The sequence below is a fragment of the Amphiprion ocellaris genome, chromosome 21 (genome assembly GCF_022539595.1).
Source record: "Amphiprion ocellaris isolate individual 3 ecotype Okinawa chromosome 21, ASM2253959v1, whole genome shotgun sequence".
NCBI lineage: Eukaryota > Metazoa > Chordata > Actinopteri > Pomacentridae > Amphiprion > Amphiprion ocellaris.
In genome coordinates, this window is record NC_072786.1 from 17,022,097 (window position 1) to 17,048,295 (window position 26,199).

Consider the following 26,199-nt stretch of genomic DNA (forward strand, 5'->3'; position numbering starts at 1 on the left):
TAGTGAGCTGTGAAACCAGACCATCAGATTCATTTTCAACATGTGACGGCTGCAGAGGAGCTGAGAGACAGTGGAGGTCGTCTCCGGCGGTGACGTCTCCGCTTCTCTTTGCGCTTTTCATGGTTTTTCAAGCCTGGGACCCACATGAATTGTGGAGGGAACTGACAGCAGGCCTGATAAACCCTGCAAGAGGAGAGGAAGTGTGTGTGCGTGTGTGTTTCTGTGCATGTGTGTTTCTGTGCGTGTGTGTTTCTGTGCGTGCGTGCGCCTGTGTGTGTGTGAGGGTAGATAGTAACATTAGATGTGTAGATAGGGGTGGTGAAAAGTGTTGCTGTCAACAAGTTAGCAATTAGAGAGAGATAATCTCTCTTCCTCCTCCCTCCAGGTCGACCCAGTCAACTTCTGTTCTTTCTCTTCCCTCCCTTCACTGTCTCATTCATGGCGTTAGTTTTTACTTGCAGTGTTTTAGCTTTTTTCTCTTTATTTTATCTATTTTGTTCATTGAAAAGCTGACAAGTAACTTTACAAGCAAGTGCACCAAACTACCCAGCAGCAACATGTAAAAAACGGTTGTTCAGTTGATATACGTGGTGCCATCAAATCTGTATTCTGAACATCTTCTCATTGTTCATTTCCCTCTTTGTCTCTGTCTGCCTGTCTGCCCTCTAACTGGTGAGAAAGACCTTTTCTTAAAGCGCTGCTTGAGTGTCTCGTCCCTCGGGACTCGGTAATTAGGGAAGGGGAGTAAGTGAGTATGTGTATGTGTCTCCACGCTAGACATTTGAGAAGATGGGCTGTCTGCGAGTACAAATGGGTCCTCAAGGTCACTCAACAGTGTATTGTAAAGTCTGTGTGTGTTTTCCATATGTTCAGACACAACGGATTTGAAAAGAAGGGAAATATTTTTCAAAGTTAATTAAAGCGATGTTGCAAATTTAAAGATTTCTACTAATTCTAAAGTGGAAATCATCATGAAAATGGGTTAAATGTGAGATACATTAAGTGTCTGAGGATGGGGGTCTTCAACAGTGAAAGTGTGATGTGAGTGTGTAACGTGTGTGTTTTACCTCGCTAATGACTGAGTTCACACATACACACTCACAGGCGGTGGTCCATGTGAAGAGGATGGCCTCTCCTGCTCTCCAGTTGAAGAGCCAGCATTTTAAATGCTCATCTCTGATTGGCTGACTTGAATCCTGGGAATTCCTCCCAGTGCAGCAGCCACCTTCACTCCTGATGTTTGTGTGTGTGAACTTTAACAGAAGTGCAAAGTTTTCAGTGTAGCTGCACTTTGGTCAAACAACTCTGGTATTTTTCGTTTCTCTGATTTTGCTTTTTAGATTTAACGACAGGTGATGCTGTGCAGGGATGTTAAATCAAAGTCTTGTTACATTCACTGGCTTAACTTCTCCACTGTGGGGATCTGCTTCTTTTCCATGTTTTAAATCATCATAAATCAAGTTTTGACTGTTGGCCAGACAAAACAAAACATTTGAAAAAGCTGTTCTGTTTTCTGAAAATATTTGATTCACAATTTTCTGGCGTTTTATCGGCCACGGGATTTATTCATAATGATGCAGTTCAATCTGTAATGCAAATTAGCTTATTTACAGCCCAAGTTGTGCACATTACCAATATGGAAACCAATGGTTTGACAACAGTTAGTGGAGCATTAAACCTAATTTAAACATTATTTCTTGGAATGTATTTTTACACTGCAAAGAGAGAAAGGAGATTGTGGACACAGGTGTCTGAAATGAGTGTTGTCCATCATGTGGCTGAGCTCAACTCTAGTTGAAGAGTTTGGAACAGAGTAACTGTTTCTTTGCATCAAAAGGAGACAGCTGAGGTGGTCTGGTTATCTGTTTATCTGTTTAGAATGTCACCCTTACTGTCAACATTGAAGTTGCCTATTTTGATTAAGTTTTCACCATTTCATCCAAGAGATATTTATTTCATGATGGTACATCATATAATTCTAAAATGTCACCACCCAACATGGGGCTTGAACCCACAACCCTGAGGCTACGCGTCTCATGCGCTACCGACTGAGTTAGCCACGTCTCTATTGGCTTCTTTTATTTGAGTAAAGACTGCATACATCTAAGCATTCTAGAGCCAGCATCAGAGTTTTCATCTGAGCCATTTTAATGGGACAACTTAGGGAGCAGTTTAGGGAAAACTTGAGGGGAAATTATGGGGGAAGTTAAGGCAAAACTGCAGTAAAAACTTAAGGTCAGAGTTAAGGGAGCAGTTAAGGGAAGAATTAAGGGGAAAATTAAGGGAAAGTTAAGGGAGCAGTTAAAGGAAGACTTAAGTGAAAAGTTAAGGTGAAAGTTAAGGGAAAATTATGGGAGGAGTTAAGGGAAAGTTTAAGGGAAGGTTAAGGGGGAATTTAAGTTGAAACTTCAGGGGAAAGTTAAGGAAAGAGTTCAGCGAAAAGTTAAAGGAAGAGTTCAGGGAGCAATTAAGTTAAGAGTTAAGCTGAAAGTGAAGGAAATCACACTCAACACTACCTATACTTCCCTCTCACTGCAGCTCAAGCACACCAGCTTACCTTTAACTCTGCTCAAACAGAAGAGAACTGCTGTTCTATACCTGAACAAGAAACTGATTTTAAAGAAGGATGATGATACAGCATATTTTCTTTTTGTGTTTTTCTCCAGATACAGTCTTTAATGATCAGTAAATCTGGTATAATGATTTTATTTTGACAAAACAGTATTAAATCAAAGTCCACTTACTCCCTTTGTTTTCCCCTTTTGATGGTATTACAAGGTCTTCATCAGCAGTCATCATTGGACAACTGAATGTTCAGTCTTTTAGGATTTTCTGTTTTACTAATATTTTCATTTTTCTGTCCTTGGACTTTCTCAAAACCAGTAAGTTGATCTTTGATTGAGATTGTTTTGTCAGCTGCTGTGTCTGAATTTCAAAAACAGACTGTCAACTGTAAAATGTTATCACCAAAGAAACTGAGCTCTTGTCCTCAAACACACCTTGACAAGATATCTGACAGTCACACATTCTCATTCTAGATAAGAGAGTCGACATTGAAGTTAGCTTCTGATTTAAAAGTTAAGGGAGCCACACTCCAACAACTCCAGTTGTTTCTGTATGACCAGTGTTTTTGGTTAAACCATGTAAATGGATTGTGGGAAACAAATATCTCGCTTATAGGAGATACCATATAACAGACTTTTGCTGAATTTGTTATTGCTGTACTGTTGCTAGGGTTCAAATTTACCTCAAACTGCAATTTTGCATTCAGCATTATTGCTGAGAGATTAATTGACATCTACAACTCTGACTTTACCCAACAGTGTTTAAAAAAACAGCTGCGCCCAACGTGGGGCTCGAACCCACGACCCTGAGATTAAGAGTCTCATGCTCTACCGACTGAGCTAGCCGGGCCTCTGCGCCAGCTGTTTAACCAAGCTGCAGTGAGGGGGGAGAGGTGTGTGGCGTGAAGACATAAATCTAAGCATTCTGGAGAAAGCATCACAGTTTTCACCTGAGCCATTTTAGGACAGGAAATTATAATTTTCATAGAGAAAAACTTGTATTCTTCTTAGGTGTCTTGCTTAATCGCGTTGACAACCATACCTTTCCATGCAAAAAACTTATATATATAAAAATATGTAACTTTGATTCACAGAAATTAGTTTTTGGAGGTTTAGTGAATGAACGGAGTAAGGCCTTGAAAATAGACTGATAGATACTGTAGTTTGTTTTTAATATCCACCAAAATATTTTAGTAGCTTGATGTCCTACTATAATAGAAATTGATGACTTGACTGAGGCACTTAAACTTCTCTATTTGAACATGTTGACAATGCACTATGGCCACGCAGTAGCCATTATGGTTATGTCATTAAGGGAGCAGTTAAGTGAAAAGGGAAAACTGTTTTCCTTTGTGTTTTGCCTGAAGGGGAAAGTTAATGGAAAACTTTTTCCTTCGAGTTTTCCCTTAAGTGAGAAGTTAATGGGAAAACTTAAGGGAGCAATTAAGGGTATACTTAAGGGAAACTTAAAGGAAAGGTTAAGGGAAACTTTAACTGAAAAGTTAAGGGAACATTCAAAGGAAAGGTTTAGGGAAGAGTTAAGGCAGCAGTTAAAGGAAAAGTTACCGGAAAAGTTAATCAAAAAGTTAAGTGAAACGTTAAGGAAGCCACACTATCTTCTCCTCTCGCTGCAGCTCAAGCACACCAGCTTACCTGTAACTCTGCTCAAACGCTATATAACTGCATTAAATTTCTCACCAGCAAGTTGTTATTGGAGTAATTCAACCATACCTGAACAAGAAACCGATTCTAAAGAAGAATGATGACACAGCATAGTTTCTTTCTTGTGTTTTTCTCCAGATAGAGTCTTTAAGAACAAGTAAATCTGGAATATTCATTTTGTTTTGGCAAAACAGTATCAAATCAAGGTCAGCTTACTCCCTTTGTTTTCCCCTTTTGATGGTATTACAAGGTCTTCATCAGCAGTCATCACTGGACAACTGATTGTTCAGTTTTTTTTAGGATTTTCTGAGGTACGTGAAGTAAAGATTGCATAAATCTAAGCATTCTAGAGAAAGCAAGACAGTTTTCATCTTAGCCATTTTAGGACAGGAAATTATTATTTTCATGGAGAAAAACTTCAAAATATCCAACCTTGATACACAGAGAGACAAGTTTTTGGAGGTTTAATGAATGAACAAAGTAGGACCTACTGTAGTTTGTTTTTAATATCCACCAGAATGTATCAGCTGCTTGACGACCTGCTATAATAGAAGTTGATGACTTGACTGAGGCAGCAGTTTGCACTGAACCTGCTCCATTTGTGTGTGTGTTGACAATGCACTGCGGCCATGCGGTAGTCATTATGGTCAAGTCCAGCGTGTGGACGCATTTCTGCAAGTATCTGCTCTCTCCAAATGTGACCCTGTGGCATTTGTTACGGTGCCTGTGCTCGGAGGATTTTGGATTCCTGTGCATATGTGTGTGTTTTCAGCCCTTTCTGAGCCGGTGGTTCGGGGCTATGCAGTGATGTCATGAGTGTGGCAGGGTGGAGTCCCATAGGGTTAGAGTTTGGCCGAGGTCCTGACTCCAGCAGCCCCCAGAACGAGCCTGACCAGTAGGTATGTGACAGTCGCTGGTTCTCTGCGTGTTTGTACGTGTGTCGGTCGGTGTGTATCGTCAGTGGTGGCGACAGTCACCAGCTGTGTGCTCGCAGTGTCCTACACTAATAGTAAAACTGGTTTATTGGACACTTTATAGCGCCTGAAACCATTTTATAAATCCGGTGGCTGGTACAAGGGGACAGTCACAGACCAACAGCCACAAGACACACAGCAGAGACCATAGGAGCTGCACTTACTTAGCACTGCTGTGTTCCAAGCAGAAGAAGAAAATGCCTCCTCCTACCACTGATTCATTCACATAAAATCCACTTTTCCAACCTGCAGATGAAATAATAGAAAATGCCTAAGATCCCCCATCTCTGATTGTTCATTTGATCTGACTGACCATAATTGTGACAAAGCAGGTGCTGTGAGACGTGGTTGTCTCAGCTTATTTGATGAGTCTCACACAACTGAATGCAACAAAATCCTCCTAAACAGAAGGCCGTAACGTTCAGTTTTTGTTGAAACTATTTCTGAAACATTTTGAAGCCGTACTGAGACATGGAGTATTGTGAAGAACAAGTCAAAACTGTTATGTCACTACTGGTGACCTGTCCAGGGTGTCCCTTGCCTTTGCTCTAAGCCACCTGGGATAGACTGCAGCCCTTCCGTGACCCCAATGAGGATTGAGCGGTGTATAGATGGATATATTCACATGATTTGACAGTATACATAGTCACAAAGCAGAATAGCCTGTTTTTTTTCCCCAACTTTTTGCCACATAGTGCAGTCTATCCCAATTTAACAGTTTCACTATTTACAGGGAAAATTCCAAACCGGAAAAAACAGCATTGAAGAATTTTTGCAAACACTTCAAAGATCATGGATGAGTTAATTCATATATGTATTCAGAGATATGTTAAACTAGAGTTTAGCTGCAAGCACATCCACAGTCCTGTGGTATGTAGAACAGAATCCAGTCCTTTTGTTATGAGTTTAAATCACTGTCATGCAATGTGCCTCTTTCTACAAATGATTCATCAGTCCCTTGAAAGTCAAGACTGCTAATTAACAGCACAAATCCTGAATGCGAACTTCATTATGAAAGTCCCACGCCCAACATGGTGCTCAAACCCATGACCCTGAGATTAAGAGTCTCATGCTCTACCGACTGAGCTAGCCAGGCTTCTGTAGACTTCGTTGTCACATTAAAAAAAACACACACAAAGAACATGTCAAGATTGGATTCTGGCCAGGTACATAACACCATCTCAGAGTTTGTAGAACATGTTCCTGTTGGTGGTCAGTCATATTGTGATTCAATGCAGAGTTGAAGACATCGAGCACAATGCAAACTCTCTGTTTTTGATTGGGTTTTCACCATTTTACCAAGAGTGAACAGTCGAATTTCATGTTCGAGAGCAAATCCCAGATGTTGATGTTATGATGTCAGTCTAAAACTCAAGCGCCCAACGTGGGGCTCGAACCCACGACCCTGAGATTAAGAGTCTCATGCTCTACCGACTGAGCTAGCCGGGCTTCTTCATTGTGTTCTTTACCTTCTCAAACACAAATTATAATACAGCTGTACAATAAAATGTACCAACATTGTTATGACAAAATATATCAATAAATCAGTCTCACAAACATTACCCTGCCTAAAATATTTCTCATCCTACGTGGGGTTGGATCTCGAGGCTGAGAAACTCGCTGCTTGACAGCACATACTCAGTTACAGTCAGTCTACAACAGAAACACCAGAATCATTACAGCAGCAGCATTTCTCTCTCCTCTAACAGTTTCTTGCTTCCCTTCTCCTCTCCTTTACCTTTCCTTCTCCTCCCAGTAGCTGATCCAGTGCTGATAAAACTATCAACAGCACACCTGTACTGGGGTTGGAAACCAGTCTCACCCACATACACAGAGTATCGACCATAGATGAACACAAACCCAAACAGATGGGGACAAGAGTCTTATTTAGCACACACTCACTACAATAAGCCCATTCTCATTGGCTTTTAAATCACTTTCCAACTTTCTCCATTTCCGTCACTCTTCACGTCTCTTTTTTTGTTCCTCTTTTTTTCTGTTTTTGTCTCATTGGAAGGTTTTATCACTAAATATTAGATATAAGAAGGCTCGACCATTTTGTTTCAGTGAGGCTCAGTTTTAAATGCTTCACCCTAAAGCAGCAAGAAGTACACATCGAACTTCAGTTTATGGGCACACAGTACAGTTTGGGCCAAGAACTCATCAACGAAACCAACTATTACGATGTTGATCTCGTCATGTTTTAAAACCACTGGTGCCATGTTCACCGCTTCATCTCCAAACGTCTGTCCTGTCCTGTGGTGATATTAGTCTGCCAGCAAGGTTGGAATACTGATGAACTATGGCGCCACCACTGAGTAGGAGATGCTTAAAGACATTTCACCTCTCATCCAAGAGTTTGTGTAGATTTTCAGTCCTACAAGTCATGGTAATACCATGAGCTTTAGAAGAAGGCAACTGAATTTATCTTTTTGGTTCTTGAAGACATTTCATTTCACATTGAGGTGGCTTCTTCAGTTCTATGGGAAGTATATTGTCACTCCCTGTGCATATGGCCAAGAGTCCATTAATGACCCAATATTAAGTATGAATGGTTGGAAAACTGCCTACTCAGGGATGATTCAAGATGTCAATTGGGGTGAAACCCACTGAGGAGATCTCAAGACTGCATTAGCCAGTTATTATCTAAAAGCTTTGATGTTCACTGGTAAGTTGTGTTTGGTCAATATTCTTCTAAATTTCTCAGACACACCAGCTGTATAAGGGATGGTGATGTTCTGTCTGCTCTTCTTTTGTTCTCGTTTCCTGTTTGCTTTCCAGATCTCTTTGCTGACTTTATGAACACCCAGTTGGGTTAGCTACAGGTTTTAAGTGCGTTCCTAAAACCTTTGAGTATTGGGAGTATCGACTAATGGGCCATTAGCCATCTGAGTCATCTGTCATCTGCCAGCACTGATGCAACATTTTTAAAGGTGGCAAGGGGAAATTCTAGGGAATATTCAGTGAATGAAACTAATTCAGAAAAGTATCTACTAAACCTTAGTCCTTATTTTCATTTATAACATGTCGCTGCATTTTGTAAGATTACTGTCCACTCCTTTTTTTAGGATTAGGGTTTAGTATCAGACGAGAAACTTTTGTGTGTGTGTGTGTGTGTGTGTGTGTGTGTGTGTGTGTGTGTGTGTGTGTGTGTGTGTGTGTGTGTGTGTGTGTGTGTGTAATAGATACATCCTGGCAGCCCATTAAATACGAATATTTAAGCGTTATTTCTTTTTTTTTTTTCTTCCAAAAACAGTTCTTTTTACTCCCGTGTTGCCCGGCTAGCTCAGTCGGTAGAGCATGAGACTCTTAATCTCAGGGTCGTGGGTTCGAGCCCCACGTTGGGCACGGTTACTTTAAGAAGAGAGACTCAAATATCTGTGTGTAGTGTTAGTATGCGACAAGTTTACCCTCTGTAAAAATCTTCATACTATACAGTCTTTATTAGACAGGCTTTTAGGAGACATACACCATTAGCATTACCATTGTCAGCTTTCTAAGTGGCATCCAACAGCAGTATTCCACTCAGGATTAAAATGTGAATTAAAACTTCTTCACCACTAATCTTCTCTCCATTGTTAGAATACCTGCACCCCAGCTGAGTTCCCTGTTAAGGTTTATGCATTATGTGATCAAATACATCAAAAGCATGTTTAGGCACTTTTTGGCTCTCTTCTACCTTTTTCTCAGTACAGTCTCCTGGATAACCTGCAAAAACTATAACTGCAACGGTTAAAAGTTTTTGAATTATTTGTGAATTTGTTCTTATCCTTCCTCACATCTACAGTTTTAACTGCTGATACATTCATGTTATAACTGTTAGACTTGCTTTGTTGTTTCCAGTGCTTTGGATAATTATCAGCTGGTAAAATCATTTTCAGGTATGGGATGTGCTTCATCAGCCTGCCAAAGTGTCCAGTGGCATTCAGTCATTGCCCACTTTTACGTTAATGTTCCTCACTATTTCAAATTGACATCACACCGCAGTAGTGTGATGACTGTATTAACATTTCCTCATCACTACTCCTCCCCCAATATATTGTTTAAAGCACTGACCTCAACATGGGGCTCTAACTCACGACCCTGAGATTAGGATTGCATTTAAGCTTAAACCATGCGGTAGCCATTATAGTTATGTCATTTAAGGAGCAGTTAAGGGAAGAGTTAAGAAAACAGTTAAGGGAAAAGTTCAGGGAAATGTTTTTCCTTTGAATTTTCGCTCAAGGGAAAAGTTAATGGGAAAATTTAAGAGAGCAGTTAAGGGAAAACTTAAAGGAAAAGTAAAGGAAACATTAAGGGAAAAAATAAATGGAATTTTTTTTTTTTTTTTTTTTTTTTTTTTGTTCCCTGAAGGGAAAAGTTAATGGGAAAAATTAAAATGGAACTTAAGGGAAGAGTCAAGCGAAAAGTTAAGAGAAAGGTTCTGGAAAACTTTCTCCGTTGAGTCTTTCCTTAAGGGAAAGTTAATGGGAAGTTAAGGGTGAAGCTAAGAGGGGAGTTAAGATAAAACTTAAGGGGAAAGTTAAGGAAAAGTTAAGGAAGCCACACTCCACACTCTACCCATCCTCCCCTCTCACTGCCCGTAACTCTGCTCAAACACTGTAAAACTGCTCTACATTACTCACTGGCAAGTTGTGTTATTAAGATATTTCAGCCATACCTGAACAAGAAATTGATTCTAAAGGATTTCTGTTTGTGTGTTCTTTACCAGATGAAGAATCAGTAAAACTGAAATAATAATTTTCTTTTGGCAAAACAGTATCAAATCAAGGTCCACTTACTTGTTTTGTTTCCCCTTTTGATAGTATTACAAGGTCTTCATCAGCAGCTATCATTGAACAACTGAATGTTCAGTCTTTCAGAATTTTCTGCTTTACTGATATTTTATTTTTTCTGTCCTTGGACTTTATCAAAACCATTAAGTTAACCTTAGGTTGAGATTGTTTTGTCAGCTGCTGTTTAGAATTTTTAAAATGAACTCTCAAGTGTAAAATGTAAAGTCTTTCTAAAGTCATTTATTACCAAAGAAACTGAGCTCTTGTCCTTAAACACACCTTGACAAGATATCTGACAGTCACACGTTCTCATTCTAGATAAGAGAGTCAACATTGAAGTTAGCTTCTGATTTAAAAGTTAAGGGAGCCACACTCCAACAACTCCAGTTGTTTCTGTAAGACCAGTGTTTTTGGCCAAACCATGTAAATGGATTGTCTCTCTAATGTCTCTCTTATAGGAGATGCCATATAACAAGCTGAATTTGTTATTGCTGTACTGTTGCCAGGGTTCAAATTTGCTTCAAGCTGCAATTTTACATTCAGCATTATTGCTGAATGCAAAATTGCAGATTAATTGCATGTTTAGACATCTACAGCCCTGACTTTACCCAACGGTGTTTAAAACAGCTGCACCTAACGTGGGGCTCGAACCCACGACCCTGAGATTAAGAGTCTCGTGCTCTACCAACTGAGCTAGCCGGGCCACATCCAACTATAAAATAACGTTTCTTTTTTTTTGATCTATTGAAAACTTTCTTGTTTTTCACTTTATGGCAGCGGGTTGACAATATTTAATGTTTTTAATATGGAGTTTAAATTTCTTTTTTTTTGAGTTTTCAGTCAGAAAACAATACCACATTAAAGAGAAAAGGAGCTGCTTCAGCTGCTCTGTGCTCACAAAATATAAATGAAAATATGCAAATCAAACTTTCTTAAGATTTCTTCTGGAGCTGCACTACTGACTTAATCATTTATTTTTATCATGATGAAGCTGCCAGTTTGAACCTACAGTTTTGTATTTTAATATGCAAAAAAACTGATCAATCACTGCACGTCTGGATGATTATTGGCAGTGGTGACATACTTTTTTGTATCAGTGATTACTGCTAATTCAGCTCCGTCATGAAAACCGTAGATGAACAGAGAGGACTGTATTTCCTGTATGTGTGATCTTTTACCCATGAACACACACCAGAGGTTTGATATCTCCTGTATTCTTTAGCTCTAACTGTCCTCATCAAGGCGTTAATAAGACGTGTTATTGCAGCAACATGTCCTGTCACATGACCTCAGATGGCCCGACACCCTCCCATTGTGTCGACCTTTTGTAAAACATCCCACCCTGTCGCTGTGAGCCAGTCAAAACACCGACATGGATGGTTCTAGTCAAATCAGCAGGGTGTTCCTCTGCACAAACACACAAACACACATATAACTAACAGACTGACCCGCGCAGAATGTGAGCAGAGGCAAAACGGTTCAGCAAAGTAGGTGATTTTGAGCAGGGTGTGTTTGCAGGCCTGAGGGGGAGACAGATGTAAAAGAGCCAGATGAGGAGAAAGAAAGAGTGAAGCTAATGAGACGTTTAGTCAGTCAGATGAGAGGAAACGCTGCCTCTTACTGGCCAATCTGTGCTACTGCAACAGATCAAAGAAAACACGGAGAGGAGAGGAAAGGGGCAGTAAATTCAGATGGAATACCGAGCTTTATTTCACTTTATATTTGTGGCTCTGTGTTTTATGCCTCATGCTTTTTGATCACTTTGCAGTCGCTGCTGTTGTCTTTGTGCTCTGCTGAATTTCAGAGACGCAGCTCATTGAAAATAAACTGCGCTGAATAAAGAAAGTCGGATAGAGGGATAGCAACAGATGAATTATCCTTTCACCATCCCTGAGTTTGACTTGTTTGTGAGTCACACCACATAATATAACGTCTGATCCACAAAAAACCTTGCAACAGTGAGTTTTTGAGCAAGCACATTTTGCAACTAAAAAGGCGTCTCACTCTCTCTAGGTGTTTTTTGAATTCTTGTGATTTTTCATCTTGTCTTTTTGCTTCTCCTCTTCCAGCAAAAAAACGTCCTTTTTTGTTTTTGTTTGACTTGTCTACTTCCTCTGCTTTGTGAGTGTATGTGTGTGTTTTGGACTGGTTTTAATATAATGAGATTCCCAGTACCCAGGTGCTCTTTCTAGATAATTACTGAGTGTGTTTTTCTGTAGCCAATCTCCGAACTGAAGCAATACCAAATCTGTCAGCACACACTGAGGGGGAAGAGGGAGAGAGGGGAGCAAATTAAAATTTATTCCCCCTATCTTGTTTCTGATGGCAAACCAGCCACACTCGTGCTCTCGTTCGTGTTGTCAGTCCTTGTTGTTTTTACCTCTTGGATGCTTTTCACCTCTCAGAATTCCTCTATTTTCTTTCCTCTGATCACCGTCTCTTCTGTCTATCACACTCTCGCCTGCAGTGTGTGTGCAGAAGAGGCATCTGCAAAACATTAGGGGGAAAAAGGCAGCAGACAACATTGATTTACACACATACATTTTTTTTTGCTTTTCAAAACACATCCATCAGTGATTGGCTGAAGTGATTTATTAGTGAGATGGTGGCTGAGGTTGCCTGTAGCTCGGACAGACAGGAGCACAGCACTGCATTGCGATAAAAGAGGACACTGACTCTTTGCCAAATGAGCTTTTTGGATAACGAGGAGCTTGTTTCACCTCTGTTTGTCCAGTTCCTTTGTGGTTTTATGACTCTGAGCTACTTTATACTGTGCACTGAACGCTGACAATAGGCAGGGGCTGCAGGTAATTAAATAAATTGCCACTGCACTGTCCTAAAATAAAGAAACTGTCTTTTATTAATATATAATATACTCAACTACTTTAGGGAAGAATATGAGCTTGCGTTAACCTTTGAATTAATTAGAGATAAAGCAATTTCTTGGAAAGCTTTGATGAGGTCACTACTTTGGAGTGCATTCCCATATTGCAGAGTAACAGTACTTAAATCTAAGGAGGATATTTCAGCATATTTAAGCTGCTGAATTGTGCTTGAATCAACGAGGGAAGGTGGAAGAGAAGCAGAAGATCGCGGCCGTATCGGGCAGCTGCTTCCACACTCTACACTAATGTTTGGATACAAAGGGGTTAAAACACTTAGCACAGTAGCGGCACGGCTCCTGAATTTCATCCTGCATATTTTAACACACAGCAGCAGCATATATTTCACATCAGCGTCTGCCGCCGCCGAGCCTCCTGCATCATCTGTCAATCGTGCATGCCGCCTGAATGGAGATCAGAATTGTATTTTTCATTACATTCAGTAAATGTACAGGGATCTGTCCTGTTGGCATTGGAGCAAGGACGTTGTGTAGATGTGAAACACTGGAGCACGTGACAGTGACAGCAGGAAATCATTGGTGTAAATGCATTTATATGAGCTCACCTCTTTCTAAATAGTCATAAGAGCTTTTAATGGTGCTTCAACTGGAATAGAGAATAATTTATGACATATATTGTTGAAATATGGCTTTTTATAGCTAACATGAGAAGTAGACCTCATTTTTTGGCCATTTTATGGTGCTACTTGTCATTTCTCTCTTTATAATTAGTATTTCCCTTCACCAGGCCAATCATGATATTATTTCTACATGTGTTTAAGTTAATTTATGTGAAAAATTCCAGATATCAGTGAATGTGCACTCTCATGAAAGATAAACAGACTTTTACCTGAATGTTTGTCTTCTATTTTCTGTTTTTTTCCAAGTTATATGACTTACTTAAATGTCAGAAGAAGAGGTTTGAAGTTTGAAAAAGAGGTGCTGCATTAATGGCGAGCACAGACAGAGGGCACTACATCACTGGAGCTCATTACTGAAACACTGGACAGAGGAGAGATAATGAAGGCCAGGGGTGAGAGTATAGAGGGGGGAGACGGGGGAGAAAGAAGTGCAGAAGTGAGCAGGAGAAGTGAAACCGTAGGAAGAGAGGAATGTTGGTGCCAGAGAGTGAGGAGATAAATCAGGAGATAGCAGTTAAAGGCGATATTTTAAACACTGGTGTGAATTCTGCCTCTCCTCTCGTTGTTCCTTTCTCCTGCTGAGACTTTCCCCTACTTTCATTTAATGAAATTCACAAGGCACAGCTCGGCTTCTTCTGTCCTTTCTCTCTGTAACTTTACTTCCCCCCCTCCTCTCTCTCTCCGTCCCTACATCTGACCACTCACCCCTCCTCTCCCTCCCATCACGCTTGGTTGGGTCCAGGCCATTTGCTTCCACTCCAGCAGGGCCGTACCATTAGTGGCCAGCAGGGGAATTGATGTTCTCTGCATGCAGCGGGGTGCAGGTGTTGCCGACGCTCTCTCTCTGTCATTCAGTCTCCGTGTGCTCCTGCTATAAGCATCACTTTCAGTATAATCACACATACAGACAAGCCAAACAAAGCAGGAAGCAGGAGCAACCAGATTTGAGCTGACTTGACTTAAATATTGCTATTTAAACTGTTTGTCGCTGACATTTTTCACAGTTTACAAACAGACTTCTTGATCCAGGCACTGTAAAACTGTTCATGTTTGTGAATTAGAGTATCTGGCCACATTCAACACAAAGTATGCAGATTTATTAAATTTTATTATATCTGGAAGGGATAAAGTGCAAATTAGCCCCAAGTTTTTTTCTGGGCATTTTTTGCTCCTGTCACATTTTTACTCACTGTCAGCTCATTTTTCACTGCAGTATAAAGTCTTGTACCTCTATGGAGACAGCGAAACATTGGCTTGGAGCACAGAAAATTCAAAAATGCCATTTGTGCAGTAAAACAAAGTCATGGTGCCGTAAATCATTAAAAAAAAAATACATACACCACCGTCCAAATGTTTGGGGTCACCCAGACAATTTCATGTTTTCCATGAAAACTCATACTTTTATTCATGTGCTAACATAACTGCACAAGGGTTTTCTCATCAGCAATTAGCATTTCAACACCATTAGCTAACACAATGTAGCATTAGAACACAGGAGTGATGGTTGCTGGAAATGTTCCTCTGTACCCCTATGGAGATATTCCATTAAAAATCAGCTGTTTCCAGCTAGAATAGTCATTTACCACATTAACAATATCTAGATTGTATTTCTAATTCATATAATGTTGTTTTCATTTAAAAAACTACTGTGCTTTCAAAATAAGCACATTTCTAAGTGACCCCAAACATTTGTATGGTAGTGCATGAAAGTTGTATTAATTTGATTATTTATTTCACAACTGAAAAATTTGGATTTATCGCACATCAACAACATTTTTCCAAGTGTCCACAGGTGTTTCCAATACCTGAAAAAATACTGACGCTCCACATATAGATAATTAATGACTAACATTTTGTATTTGCTTTGTCTTCTCTGTGTAAACACAGCCTGCAGTTCAGTTAATAAGTCCCTGAAGTTTTGTCATCTGACTGTTAGTCACAACTGAGTCACTAATGGCTTCTTGGTTATGCTAAGAAGCATGGAATCGGCTTATTTCTGGCAAATTTTAGGACATACAGAACAAAGTGATTTTAAGTTTAGATTTCTTGAATATCCCATTGAATGGCACATCACAGATAAATAGTTAAACTGTCAGAAAGGTATAAATCTGTCAGTTCTGTCAGTTTTTACAGTCTCAAACTCAGAGAGTTGGATAATTTTGGCAAAATTTTAAAGACAACATACCTTTCAAGCCTTACTGTTAGTTTTTGTGTTCAGAGGGTGTAAATATGAATGATTGCATTACTGTATTGTACCACACTTAACTTAAAACAAAGTTCAGCTACCACCTTTTAGCAATTAAAACACACACACAGTGACTGAACATCACTAAACCAACTAGACCAGCATGGCAGCCACACTGGCAGAAAAGAAAGACACTTTTGCCATGAAACACCAAAATCATGCAGTTTTCAGTGCATGGTTTGGAAATGTCACTGAGTTATTTCACTTGAAACTAGAGCAGGTTTGGTTGCATTTTAAACATGGAGGGTTGGATCCACGGAGGAAGAATGAAAAAAAACATCTGTCAGTTTAATTTCCTATGCTCATAACTTTTCTGTGCAAGACTTTCTTCATCCCACCTATTTGCCACACTACATTATTTCTCTCAGTCTGGTTGTTACTTTGTTTGATGAGAAACTGATCCAGTTTTGCTGTTCATCTGCTTCGTTTCGTTGTTTCATAGCATGCAAACACTGGAACTTCTATAAATTTTCCGGCTTCCGAGTCATGGTAATCCAGGGTAGTTTAGTCAAAAGCAAACCCTTCTGGGATTCCGCAGTACTGTAGAAGCCTCTTAGATGGATGTGAAGTACCTTTAAGAATCATAAACAGACATTGTGAGTTCAGCATTAGGGCAGCAAGTTTTATATTCAAGGATTCTTTCTGTCCTTGCAATTTGATAAATTGTGTATTTTGATGGCATGCCTTTCAAAGTGTTCTCAAAAATATTTGTTTCAGTTTTTTTGAAAAAAGTCTCAGTAATTTCCTAAAACAGCTGCCCACTTTACGACGTCTTATTGGAGACCAATAGCATGTAGCAGTTGGATCCATTAGGATACAGCACTACTGTTGTCAGGACTCTACTTTGCATCAAATTAAGTTTAGCACAAGAGCGTAATTGCCGCTTAGCTATGTGTTTGAATGTCTTTACCTTGTCCAACATAATTTAAAACTCCAGCGCCCAACGTGGGGCTCGAACCCACGACCCTGAGATTAAGAGTCTCATGCTCTACCGACTGAGCTAGCCGGGCTTCTGGAACTTTAATGCAATGTCTTTTCAGAACAAAATATTAATTGGCATACTGCATACTAAAGATCAGAGTAAAAAATATTTAATATTTCTGCATCTGCCAGGATTCACCTGTTTCAGGAGTGTATCTTGGTAGCCATGTAAAAAGATATGATCTTCATTCTTAATCCTTCATCTAGCCTTTAAGAACCAACAACAGAAGGCCCTGGAATAGCTGAACTAATAACAGTATACATGGATCAGGCAGAAGAAGAAAATCACTGACAGGCAAAGTGAATATCATTGATGACCTTGTTACAATGCAGTGCTCTGCTAGGAAACCTTGGCGTTCATGTGGATGTTACTCTGACAAAGATCCCGATCTGATCAAGCGTCAGCCAGAACAAGCCCGATGCACAGAGACCCCACCCACAAACCACAGGATCCAAATGATCCACTGCCAACGTCCCAGTGCCAAACACTACAGGATGCCCCCAGTGGTCCTGTCTTCTATGGTCTGACTGGTCAGACTGGTTTTGGCTGCACAAAGGGGACTAACACAATGTAAGGCAGGTGGTTTTAATGCTGTGGATGATCATGTGTACATATTCTCTTCCCTTAACCCTCTGTTACGTTCATTTCTCAGGAACAGCAAAAATGTTCCTGGGCCATATTTAATTATAAGTGTCAGAAACCAAAAAATCCCAATAAACATTGTTTATATCTCATTCTTAACTCCATTATCAATCATTTCTATCAATATTTAGTGCAATCGTGTTCTTTGCCTTTCACAGATCATGGTTCAATGAGGATAAATCACTCATTTTTCATTTTAAAAAATGCATATTAAAACTTTGTTTATTGTGTAGTAGATAAATTGAAGAGTCACCATTAGATAGTTTTGCCTTGTAATGAAAGGCAAAGCAATAAACCAATTAATGAAGAAGACAGTCAGTTGATTCACTGATTTTCACAATGATCAAAGGTACAAATGTAAGATCAGAAACTGGAATACAACAAATCACAATTTTTCTGTAATTTCTTTGAAGAGGCACATAAATAAACCTTTTTATTCCTGTTAACCACATGAACACTAGTGCTGCTGTAGCTGCAGCAACACTCTAGCTAGCAAAGTGTGACTCATCAAAAAGCCGTTCTTCTTTCTCTATCGCTGCCTCTTCTTTCTGTCTCTGTCAACAGCTCCCCTCTTCCTTTTCTAATCTCTTCCCTTCCTTCTCCACTTTCTCACCCGCGCCTCACCTCCTCTCCCCCATCGCTGGTTACAGGCAGATGAACACACAGCCCCTCCAGCTCTCCTCCAGCCCTGCCCAGCCCTCGGTGGGCACCGTGCCCAAAGAGAGGCAGCATGAGCCGGGCAAGGAGCCCCAGGCAGAGCCCCGCAGCCTCAGCAGCACCCTGGAAGCCTAGAAAGAAATAATAAAGGAGGGAAGGAGGAGAAAAGGGGGGTAGGAAAGGGGTTAAAGGGAGGAGACGGTGGAGAGAGGATGAAGAGATAAGAGGATGCAAGAGCAGGGGAGACATGCAACAGAGAGGAGGATGGGGGGGACAAAAGGAGATTAGAAAAAATAGATAGATCAATAGATGGAGAGATACAGAGAGAGGAAGAAGAAGAAAGATACAGAGCGAAAGTAGATTGTGTGAAGCAGAGAGAGAAAAAGAGAGAGCTGGGCAGACAGCCAGCAATCCCAGGAGAGAGAGGTCAGAGCAACGGACATGTCTCTGGAGAGGGAGTGTGTGTGTGTGTGTGTGTGTGTGTGTGCGCGTGTGTGTGTGTGTGTGTGTGTGTGTGTGCGTGTGTGCGTGTGTGTGTGTGTGTGGGTGTGTGGGTGTGTGGGTGTGTGTGTGTGTGTGTGTGTGTGTGTGTGTGTGTGTGTGTGTGTGTGTGTGTGCGTGTGTGCGTGTGTGTGTGTGTGTGGGTGTGTGGGTGTGTGTTTGTGTGTGTGTGTGTGTGGCAGGAGATGGAGGGAGGAGGAGGAGGAGGAGAGAGGAATGCAGAAGAGGAGGAAGAGGAGAGCAGCGGAGCGCAGAGAGAAAGTGGAGGGCTTGTACAAGATACATACTCGATGTCTGAAATGCGACCTTGGAAAGCTATATCTTTTCCTTTGTGTGTGTGTGTGCATACATTTAGTGTGAGATACATTTCAAGGATGAGGATAGGGCTGGTATTACTCTGTGGTTTTCTTCTAGTATTCAAATCCTATGAAAAAAGCTAAAACAAAACTGTTCTATGGTCCTGACAATGTAGTTCTTTTCTGTGTCTAGCTGCTTTTGAAGAAATCTGGCACATTTTTATTCATTGTAGGCCTCATTCTTTACTGTAAGACAAAGTCCTGCACCTCTATGGAAACAATACAACCATGGCTAGAAATTGGTCTTCTGTGCAGAATAACAAAGTTGTAAAGACATAAATCGTGAAAAGAAACATGCACAACTTGCTTGTCACTGTCTGTTCCATGTAATTGCTGTTCAGCCAAAAAGTCTATTTTTCTTTTATTTTTTTGGTTTTTTTGTCACATGACTGTTGATCACAGCTGGACGTGGTCATGGCTTGTCGGTTTACACCAAGGAGTGCCAAATTGTTTTCTTTTTTACAGAATCTAATTTAGACAAAAAGGTTTATTTTTAGTTTATATTTAGCTATTTTACCTGACCGAACTCCACCCCATATAGTATGAGTTTGAGGAAAAGTCTTCACGTTTTATATTCAAAGATTTTGTCTGTTTTTACAGTTTCTGGCTTTAATAAATAGTGCAATTTTGATGATTCTTTCTCTTAAATGACATGCCGTTCAAACTTGCCAGGGTTCAGAGGGTTAATATAGTCTCACAAATAACTGTACAAAAAAAATCTACTTCCTGATGAACCAGAACTTAATGTTTTAGTGGCTTTCATGCTGGGACCTGATGCACCACCATCATTTTTGGTGGCCACAGAAGTTGTAGGGGTCAGTTTGCTTGACATTTTTCACTCTGAGTTCAAATTTACATCAAACTGCAATTTTGCATTCAGCACTGTGTATTAATTTTGTGTGCAGGTATCTGTACTCCGAACCTAACAGTGTTCAAAATACCGACGCCCAACGTGGGGCTCGAACCCACGACCCTGAGATTAAGAGTCTCATGCTCTACCGACTGAGCTAGCCAGGCCTATAACGCTACAAACGATGTCCTTAAAAGAGAATACATAAAAGGATAGAAAGACTGGCACAGTTTTCACTTTGGGAGTAAAGCTGAGTGTCAAGTTCAATCTGCACAGTATATCTGGTAAGATAGTCACTGCGTCAGATTTGTGTCATCCGTCCATTAACCTATTTTTCACATCACTGTGTTGTGTGTGAATGACTGCTTTGCTCTTCTCTTGGTCAGCATCACGGAAGATGATGTGTGTAAAGCTAAAAAACATCACAGATATGCTCATATTTATTAGTATAGGCTGTCATCCACCCAAATCTGCAAGAGTCTTGTGGACGGTCAACAAATGTGCTGATTGAACATGTGCCAGGAACACAAGTGGTGCTAAAACAAACATTTTTGTAACAAGAGAAACTGTATGAGATAAAATTTAAGGTAAAAGTTAAAGGGAATTTTTTCCTTTAAACTTAAGGGGAAAGTTAAGGGAAATTGTCCCTTATACTTAAGAGAAAAGTTAAAGAGGAAATTTTCCTTTAAACTTAAGGGAAAAGTTAAGGGAAAATTTCTCTCTTGTCTTGGAAAAAATAAACAGCAGTGCAGTCCTGTCATTAGGATGACATGCATATCCACAAGATACTGTCAGACATTAATAGTTCTAAGTCTTTGTTGGACTGCACAGTGGCTTGGTGGGTAGCACCTTCGCCTTGCAGCTAGAAGATCTCTGGTTCTTTCTGTATGGAGTCTGCATGTTCTCTCTGTGCAGGTGTGGGTTTTCTCTGGGTTCTCTGGCTTCCTTCCACAGTCCACAAAAATGCTGAGGTTAACTGGTAACTCTAAATTGTCCGTAGGTGTGAATGTGAGTGTGATTGTTTGTCTGTATATGTAGCCCTGTGATAGACTGGCGACCTGTCCAGGGTGTTTAAGGCCGGTGTAGTTTCCAAATCCACAAGTATGCAAGGGTCCACTAGGATCCAGGTGGTTTAAATTTCATCGAGTGTGCCCAGGTTAATGAGAGGCAACGTGCAACCCAGAATTTGTGTGTAGTCTGTAATTTGTCTGCATCTGTCTGTACTGTGCGCTACTACCTTTGTAGCCCCAAGAGCAGTATTTTGTTGGAAAAGACCAATTCAAAGTCGGTTTTAGAGTCTCGAAACAATTTATCAACTATAAAAATAATATAGAGTTAAAGAATTGAAGCATCGTCAGTTTTACTGTTTGTATTCTTGATAACACTGAAGGCATTGCAGGTTATACTAGGACATCTGTATGTGTGTGCATGTGCATGCACATTATGTGTGCCAGGGCAGTGCAGGTCATAGAATGCTATGTGTGTGTCAATAACAGTATCTGGAGGCCACAGGATTACATGACCTTGCATGCCACATGTGCTGTCTTCAACTCACACACACACACACACACACACACACACACACACACACACACACACACACACACACACACACACACACACACACACACACACACACACACACACACACACACAGTCCAATATAAAGCCCCATGAAATCCTCTGACTCTGAGGGGTCTTTATGAGGCTCTTGCATTGGTCATGGAGCACGAGGAGAAAAGCAGGAGGAAGACAAGAGGTGATGCTGGTCAGTGTAGGAAAATAATAAAGAAGGGAGCATGAAAAAGAAGAAAAGAAAATGAATTTTAAAAAGAGGCAAATGTAGAAAGAGTAATCACTTCTTCGGTGCAATACATTTATATTCCAAGAATGTCCTTTTCTATGTGCGACACTCTTTTATACAAACGTCATAGTGAAAAGGTCAGGGTGGATGAACTGGTGTACAAAGACCTATAGAAGGACTGTGACACTGGACCTTGGGGTCTTTCAGTCTATCTAATGTTGTATGTTGGCAGATTAAACACTTGGTTAAAGTTAAGGACAGAGTGTGTCTTTGGCTCAGTTCTGAAATGTGAGTTTCCACCTATACAGTGAATTTTTCAGAACTGAACCAAGATCACAATTTCTCTGCTACTTTAAGAACTTTGAGTTGCAAAACCAGAAAGAAGGATGTTGTCGGGTGATTTATTGTGAAAGTTGATATTCAATAAACAAATTTGCTAATGTGATGCCACTTACTTGTACTTGTAAGCTGGGTACTTTTCTAACATTCTAACAGCATCTAAATGTTTTGGTTTCACTTTTGAATTAACACCCTAGTCATTTTTCTGTAAAATATTTACATGAACAAATAGACACAAAGGAAAAGTTAAGGGAAAAGTTAAAGGAAAAGCTAAGGGAGCAGTCAAGGTAGCCACGCTCCACGCTGCAATAGCTCCAATAGTTTCTGTAAGAGCAGTGTTTGCGGCCAAACCACGTAAATGGATATTGTGGGAAACATGTACTGAGAGTTACTTTGTCACATACAGGTTTGCTAACGTCATGTTGGCTACTGGTTGGTACAAATCAATGTGCAAAATTAGCAGCTGTGACAAGTTGAATTACATACTGTATATGTGTCTTAGAGAGACTTGCACTATGTAACTGCATCTGATATTGTGTAATTATTGCTATACTGCTGCCAGGGTTCAAAGTTGCGTCAAACTGTCATTTTGTGTCCAGCATTATGCCGATAAACTAATTGTGTCGAGATATCTAAATCCCAAACCTTACTCAGCGTTCAGAACACCTACACCCACCATGGGGCTTGAACCCACGACCCTGAGATTAAAAGTCTCCTGCTCTACCGACTGAGCTAGCCAGGCTCCCCATGAGCACAAAAGTGATCATAAAATGTGTTTTTAAATAATACTGAAAAGAATTATTTTCTGAGATGTTAAGGTCAACACCCCAAGCATTAAACACCCACACTTAAGCTGTGGAATATTGTATATGCAGTGAGGAGTGCACAGACCCATATAATACTCAGTTTCATCTCATTGCTCATTGGAGGAGTTTTATTCATCATGGTTAATCAAACTATTAGTATAAAATCTGAAAACAGTTGTCAGGAGTGGGATTTGAACCCACGCCCCCATCTGGAGACCAGAAGTCCCTTTGTTCAGGAAGGACTCCATCCTTGAGTCTGGCGCCTTAGACCACTCGGCCATCCTGACAAGTTGCTGGTTTTAATGATTCTTGGTTGACTTTTGACCATCCTGAGCAATTACCTCTGAGTAGCAGGTGATTGCTTGTGTTTCCTCCCTGATCATGGTAGTGACAGTGGAAATGACTCTCTTGTAAAAGAGAAAAGGGAAAAGTTAAGGGAGCAGTTTGGGGAAAAGATAAGAAAATGTTAAGGGAAAAGATAAGTGAGCAGCACAGGGAGCCACACTTCGCACTCCAACAACTCCAATAGTTTCTGTAATGCCAGTGTTTACGCCCAAACCATGTAAATGGATATTGTGGGAAGCAATTACTGAGAGTTACTTTGTCACATACAGGTTTGCTAATGTCATGTTGGTTGGTATAAGTCAATGTGCAAAGTTAGCAGCTGTGGCAAGTGGAATTACATACTGTATATGTGTCTTAGAGGAGACTTGCACTATGTGACTGCATTTGATATTGTGTAATTATTGCTATACTGCTGCCGGGGTTCAAAGTTGTGTCAAACTGTCATTTTGTGTCCAGCATTATGCTGATAAACTAATTGTGTGTCTAGATATCTAAATACCAAACCTTACTCAACAGTGGTCAAAACACCTACGCCCAACGTGGGGCTCGAACCCACGACCCTGAGATTAAGAGTCTCATGCTCTACCGACTGAGCTAGCCGGGCTGCGACAGCAGGACAAAGTATGTCTTTTCAAAACAGATATTATCAACAACACCACATGCTATCACTCAAATGACATATATAATACCTTAGAGCAATTGAGCAGATATTATTTTTTATTTCCTAACATTCTAGCTGTTATTTATTACTCGATCCCTGAACTGATGTACTGTCCAATCTCATGTATATAGAGAATAACGTGCGCATACCATGACTCTCTTCATCACAACATCACAATTGGTTTGGTACAGCAAGCCTTTTTTCAGTATCAACTGCCTCACATTTATTAAGTGATTGCTGAAGCAGTTGGACAACAGAACTTTTCCAGCAGACACAATGTTCACTGTGTCCTTGAATTCCAGTGTATCACTCTGCCTAACCTCATCTCAACAGTGACTAACACTATTGGCAATGTACACATATTCCACATCTACTAATTATGCAGGGCAGCCAGTAAATCATATAATTTAAATCAAGTGAAATATTGCAATCACTCTACACTAATGAAATGATTTAGATATGAATGTGTTCTTTAAAAGATGCAGACATGCAGGCAGCATAGAGAGGTAAAATCAAGACAGAGCAGCAGAAGGAGGTGAGGTTAAGGTGGCGGTTGGGTAAAGCTGTGGCCCTTAGGGCGAGGATCATTGTTTCAGCTGCTGTTGTGTGTGTTCATGAGTGTGTGTGTGTGTTCATGAGTGTGTGGGGATAGAGGGACAGGTGGACATCTATATTTCATTTAATGAGTCATCCTCCCTGTCTACCAGTCTGTCTCTCCAACGTCTAAGTTTGCACCAAAAACTGCAGAGGCGATGAAAGAGAAAGTGTTTGTGCATGTGTGTGTGTGTGTGTGTGTGTGTGTGTGTGTGCGTGCGTGTGCGTCGTTTCCATTTTTTATCAGTACAAGTTTACACTTGTACTGTACACGTGTGTTTGTGTGTGGGTTTTTTTTTTTAACATCTGGGCATCTGTTTTGTACTTGTCTGTGTGTGTTGGTGCCTGAGTTTGTGTATGTGTGGGCTCACATTGCTATCCCTTACTCTGTGTGTGTGTGCATGTGTGTGTGTGCGTGTGTGTGTGTGTGTGTGTGTGTGTGTGTGTGTGTGTGTGTGTGTGTGTGTGTGTGTGTGTGTGTGTGTGTGTGTGTGTGTGTGTGTGGTGTGTGCGCACCAAGAGCCCCAGTGAGATCCAGCAAGCATGACGGAGAATGACAGCTTGATTTATGGCGAGGCTATAAGTAGAATGACTACTGCTAGGGAGAGAGAGAGAGAGAGAGAGAGAGAGTGTGAGGCTGAAAACACGATTGAGAGAGAAGGAAGGAAAAAAGGGAGGTTGGAAGGGAAAGATAGTGGAGAGAAAGAGGGAGAGATAGGATGACAAGAGGAAAAAAGGATGCAGAGAAAGAGATAAGCTGAGCGACAAAGCTAAAAAGGCAATATGGGACAAGAGATGCGGAACTGCACGATAGAAAAGAAGAAAAAGAAGGACAGAAAGGGACAGATTGGGATTATTAGGGTTAAATTGCTGATGTGCATATTGCTCACAATGACAGAAAACATGACCGATCTGTAAGCAGCATGAAAAAATGTATAGAGAGGGAAAGAGGGGGTGGAGGAGGAGAGAAAGTTTAGCTCGTGTTTGCAAAAGGAGCCTCTGAGAGTTGGTTTAGTGACAAACTGCAGCTCACGTAGTGCAGTGTTCTCAATAGGAAAATAACGTTATCTCCACAATTACATTTACATTTTCAGACATTTAGCAAATTTTGTTATGCAGAACAACATGTGCAGAGTGCAAATGAGCTTCAATTCCCCGATCAATAACGATGCAGTGTGAACAATATCCAGGAGAATGTTGAAGAGCTCTGATGACTGCAGGCTGTGAAATAAAAGGAGTTATTGTGTTACATGCACTGATGTTTTTTAGCAAGCATTTGGAACAGAAGCTGCCTTCTAAATATGAATGTGATGGTATAGTTTAACAAGATATTTTGAGCTTTAATGCTTCATTATTAGTCTGACGTATGATTTTTGGCCAATGCCTCCGTTAATGTAACTTCAGCCTTTTCCAAAACACAATGTGACATGAGAGTACTTGTTGCAGGTTGCTGTGAATGAATCAGTCTGACTTTGCAGCTCTCAGTTAAAACTGTGTCTGAAATATACACTGCTGTTCAAAAGTTTGGGGGCACTTGGAAATATCTTTATTTTTGAAATAAAAGCATTTTTTCAGTGAAGATATATGATATATGTATATTATATGAATCAGAAATACAGTCTAGACATTGTTAATGTGGTAAATGACTATTCTAGCTGGAAACAGCTGGTTTTTAATGAAATATCTCCATAGGGGTACAGAGGAACATTTCCAGCAACCATCACTCCTGTGTTCTAATGCTACATTGTGTTAGCTAATGGTGTTGAAAGGATCATTGATGATTAGAAAACCCATGTGCAGTTATGTTAGCACAGGAATAAAAGCGTGAGTTTTCATGGAAAACATGACATTTCCTGGGTGACCCCAAACTTTTGAAAGGTAGTAGAAGTGTTGTCCAGTTTCAAGAAGCAAGCACACTTC

The 26,199-nt window shown here is 40.4% G+C and overlaps 1 protein-coding gene and 10 non-coding genes across 16 annotated transcripts in view; 2 read left to right on the plus strand and 9 right to left on the minus strand.

The window, feature by feature from the left end:
• The window catches only part of wnt5b (wingless-type MMTV integration site family, member 5b), a 110,974-nt gene that overhangs the window by 2,846 nt on the left and 81,929 nt on the right, over nucleotides 1-26,199 (plus strand). The window lies entirely within an intron of this gene.
• On the minus strand, nucleotides 3,342-3,414 carry trnak-cuu (transfer RNA lysine (anticodon CUU)). Its single transcript has one exon. It is a non-coding gene; the product is annotated as a tRNA-Lys (tRNA).
• trnak-cuu (transfer RNA lysine (anticodon CUU)) lies at nucleotides 6,224-6,296 on the minus strand. The gene has a single exon. It is a non-coding gene; the product is annotated as a tRNA-Lys (tRNA).
• Nucleotides 6,577-6,649, minus strand: trnak-cuu (transfer RNA lysine (anticodon CUU)). The gene has a single exon. It is a non-coding gene; the product is annotated as a tRNA-Lys (tRNA).
• Nucleotides 8,476-8,548, plus strand: trnak-cuu (transfer RNA lysine (anticodon CUU)). The gene has a single exon. It is a non-coding gene; the product is annotated as a tRNA-Lys (tRNA).
• trnak-cuu (transfer RNA lysine (anticodon CUU)) lies at nucleotides 10,606-10,678 on the minus strand. Its single transcript has one exon. It is a non-coding gene; the product is annotated as a tRNA-Lys (tRNA).
• Nucleotides 16,680-16,752, minus strand: trnak-cuu (transfer RNA lysine (anticodon CUU)). The gene has a single exon. It is a non-coding gene; the product is annotated as a tRNA-Lys (tRNA).
• On the minus strand, nucleotides 19,825-19,897 carry trnak-cuu (transfer RNA lysine (anticodon CUU)). The gene has a single exon. It is a non-coding gene; the product is annotated as a tRNA-Lys (tRNA).
• Nucleotides 22,543-22,615, minus strand: trnak-uuu (transfer RNA lysine (anticodon UUU)). Its single transcript has one exon. It is a non-coding gene; the product is annotated as a tRNA-Lys (tRNA).
• On the minus strand, nucleotides 22,856-22,966 carry trnal-caa (transfer RNA leucine (anticodon CAA)). Its single transcript has 2 exons — nucleotides 22,929-22,966; nucleotides 22,856-22,901 (listed from the first exon to the last, which is right to left on the minus strand). It is a non-coding gene; the product is annotated as a tRNA-Leu (tRNA).
• On the minus strand, nucleotides 23,556-23,628 carry trnak-cuu (transfer RNA lysine (anticodon CUU)). Its single transcript has one exon. It is a non-coding gene; the product is annotated as a tRNA-Lys (tRNA).